General features: G+C 44.8%; 1 protein-coding gene across 1 annotated transcript in view; it reads right to left on the bottom strand.

Moving 5' to 3' along the window:
- Positions 1-3748, bottom strand: part of T265_02543 (hypothetical protein) — a gene marked incomplete at both ends in the record, with an annotated part of 20420 nt that overhangs the window by 13941 nt on the left and 2731 nt on the right. The gene's annotated exons all lie outside the window — the stretch shown is intronic.

Here is a 3748-nt window from a genome sequence, read left to right as displayed (position 1 = left end):
TTTGTTGTGCTTTCATATGTTTTATTCCTGGTGTGTTTACGTGAACGAAACCGTAAAGAATATTTTTCATTTCAAGTAACCGTCAATGCGCCCGATATTTGTTCGTGTTGCTCGTAAAGGCTGTTCAAAAACAACGCTATATAGGAAAGTACGACAGTCGGTTGCGGCAAGTGGCTGTTTTCGTTGCCCGACTGATGAATGCGTCCATAATGCCTTTAGTCGACTATCTGAGGGTAAGATTCATGATTGATCAACTGATAGGCTGTAGGTATGCCGAATCTGACCGTTCCAGGTGATAAACTAGGCTGCGATGTACCACGTTGTTCGCCGGCGATCCCCCGATCCCTGTTACCAAGACGTTGGAACCAGAAAGACATTCACCACTGCGGTCCTTAGAGAACCTTTCGGCTCCTGCTTTTTGCCATAAGGTAGCCCACTGCAAGTCGTTGAAGGGATCAGTCCGTATGTTCTTCTTGCACTTATATTGCTTTTCATCAGTATCCTTTTTAAACCATTCACAACCAGGTAGAAATATTTTAACGGCTGTTCGTCGGATGGCGCGAAGGCTGAACCTACCTTTATCCGGTTAAGCTGTTGTGTTGGACGAATTCAGATACCTTTTTCCGTCTCTTCCGAGGGATACACGGACCGTAATGAAAACCCCCCGTCGTTGCTTCGTGCGACAGAAAGCCGGTGGGATGTATATCCACCTCGGGTTGAAAGCAGGTTTGCTGCAATAGCTCCGTGAGATTCAGACTACGGTTACAAATATCGAAATTCAAATGAATGTTGACGGCATTCGGGCCTATAACACCTCGCGTACCCAAGTGTGGCCTATACTCTCCCCGATAACTTCACCCTTTCTCGGTCAGCCTTTCGTCGTTGGAATATACTGTGGTAAGCAAAAACCCACTGATGCTCATCAGCTGATGTCTGACACGGTCGCTGAGTTGACAGACGTCTTGGCGAACGGTGTCTCCGGGGTTTACAATACTCACGCCGTCCGTCTTCAGTGCATATTTGCGAGTCCTGCTAGGGTCTTTCTGAAGCAAGTAAAGGGACATGCAGGATATTATGGCCGTGATTATTGTGCACAAAAGGGTGTGCACATTGGCACACGTATGACTTTTCCCTCGTTGACAGCTCGCTTGCGTCGTGAATATGATTTCCGGACCAGAAAGCAAGAGAAGCACCATACAGGTCCAAGTCCGATGGAGGAGTTAAATTTTCCCATGATTGACGGTTTCCCACCAGATTTCATGCATAATGTGTGTCTTGGTTTAGTGCGGAAATTTCTCGTCTTACTCAGAGCTATGCCAATTGGACACAAGGCCAGGCTTTCTTTGGAGTCCTGAAATCTGCTGAATGCTAACATTGAGCAACAGAGTTTGGCTCTGAGTATTGATTTCCCCGAAAATGTAGAGGTGTCGTAGACCTGGATCGGTGGAAGGCATCTGAGCTACGACAGTTTCTTCTGTACATAGGACCAGTTGTTTTACGAGATATCCTACATCCTGACGCTTACGAATGTTTCATGTATTTTTCGGAAACCACTTTCATAGGCTGTTCACCTTTTTTTCACAACATTATGCTGATTTTTTAACTGATGTCTCCAAGGTTGCTGTGTCAAAATTTGCTGCTATTTTTGGTCCCAGCCATTTAGTGTACAACATACAACTCTTCTCCCATTTATTCAATTTCGTCAAGCTTTATGGTTGCTTGGATCGTTTTTCCTGTTTTCCCTATGAATCGGAGCTGGTCATTTGAAGCATTACATGCATGGGCCAAAACCACCGGCTGTTCAGCTTTACCGCCGACTGTCCGAGCCTGCGGGATTGAATGCTTTCGAAGGGAAGGTATTTTTGGATGATTTTGGCTTGCGACTGAGGCCATCACCCACTGCCGGATGTCACAGGTCTATTCATAGGGATGTTTTTTTGGAAAAACTTTTCCGACAACTGCATTTTGCTTGATGGTCAACCAGCTGTCATTGTAGATTTTTCTGGAGATACTACTGAGTACCAGAAATTCAAAACTGTTCTCCCGTTTTACACTCACGTAAAGATATCGAGGGACGTTTTAGTTTTTCAATGCTCCGACTTGCAACACACTCGGCTGTTTGCACCAGCCTACCAAATATCTTGTAAATGCTTAAGTTTTTCCTGCAGAGACACTTGTATATACTTCCCCATTTTGCATACCCTTATCGATTAGTCAGTAATCTCACCACTGGCACTCGACACATGTATGAATTTATTACTTGTATTACTCATTAGTTCGTAAAATATATATACATATTTATGTTGGTGTTGTGTTATTCCATCAAAGCTTCCGTTTTTATGTGGATATTTTCCAGTTTAATATCGTAGTTGGAAGTTGTTTTTCAGCCATGTACGCTGTTCTCATATTTGCAGACAACTCGGTTGGCATGGTGCATGAATCATGGTACGTACCGCCCGATTCAGTCCTTTGGCCCTCGTGCACAAACAGCACTCTTTATGCCAACTTACTGACGGGTACTTTACCAAAATGTCCACTCAATTTGTGCACGTTCGAAGTGTATCGGCAGTGCAGTAAGTTCATTTTCAGTTAAAATGTTCTAGAAACTTTTCCGGATGCACTGAGTGCTCGGCAGGAAGCCCTTGACTCAGGGCATACCTCCTCTGCGGAGCAAAACGATGAACGGCTGGTACGTCAATTCAGGCGAAAACAGTATGTTTACCAATCGTATTACAATGGTTGCAGTACAAAGAAACGGCTGCTGTCTGATTTTACAGGCGGGTCGGATCGTGATTCCAGTGGTGACACCACTTTGTTTGCGAACATAGTCATAAGCCCACCAACTCCAAAAAGATTGTAGGTCCTCCCGCACCTACCAACGTTTCAATTTGTAAAATCCTCATTTTCAGATGTACCAGTCCGACTGCCACGATTAGTAGCATCATTCCTGTTCAAGACGCGCCACCCGTCCCTCGTGATGCCCCGATGATGCGTGGAACGTACGTTTTATTTCATTCCACGTATACAACCTTTCCCGCCGTGGGCGATCCAGAACCACGCATTTCTGCCCCGATCCCCAGGTTTTCTTAACATTCCATGTACTTTACTTTCTAGAACTAACTCTCCAAATTCAAAGGCAATCGTAATTTCCACGGACATGGCCAACCTCATTCTCAGTGAGTACAGTACCATGTTTTAATTAAGCCATTTTATGGAGAATTTAGAGAGGATCTACTAGTTCTTCCAGACACTGCATATGAAGCTGGACGCTTTAGTACCCACAGGCAGTTCTCAGACACTCGACGAGCCCCTCTTCCGTTGTCATCCGTGGACGATCTCCGAAAGTATGAAGAACATCTAAGAAATGGTTCACGCTATGCACAGCTGGTAAGCATTAATTTTGTTTACGATTATTGATTTCACAAAGGTGGAAGGGTGGCTCTTGCAGGAGGCTGGCGATATACAAGTGTAAGTTACCAACGTGCTTACACGGACGTTGGCCCCAAGGCTGGCCGCACTACTCAACTGGCGCGAAATAAATGCCAAAGAGGCCTTCGGGTTAACCAGGCTGGCCCAAGGACTTATTTGTAAGTAGTTAATTGTTATTTTACATTTAGCTAGTTGAGTCAGTGTCTGGATGAAACTCAATAACTATGTGCTTCATTACAGACGCGACAACTGAAAAGTTTCCGAACACAAATCTGCGACAAATAAAGGAAATCGTTCATCGCTGGCTGGAGAACGAACG

The sequence above is a fragment of the Opisthorchis viverrini genome (assembly GCF_000715545.1).
Source record: "Opisthorchis viverrini unplaced genomic scaffold opera_v5_32, whole genome shotgun sequence".
Taxonomy (NCBI): domain Eukaryota; kingdom Metazoa; phylum Platyhelminthes; class Trematoda; order Opisthorchiida; family Opisthorchiidae; genus Opisthorchis; species Opisthorchis viverrini.
The sequence above is the reverse complement of the archived record's forward strand: the minus strand, read 5'-3'. Positions and strand labels throughout refer to the sequence as shown.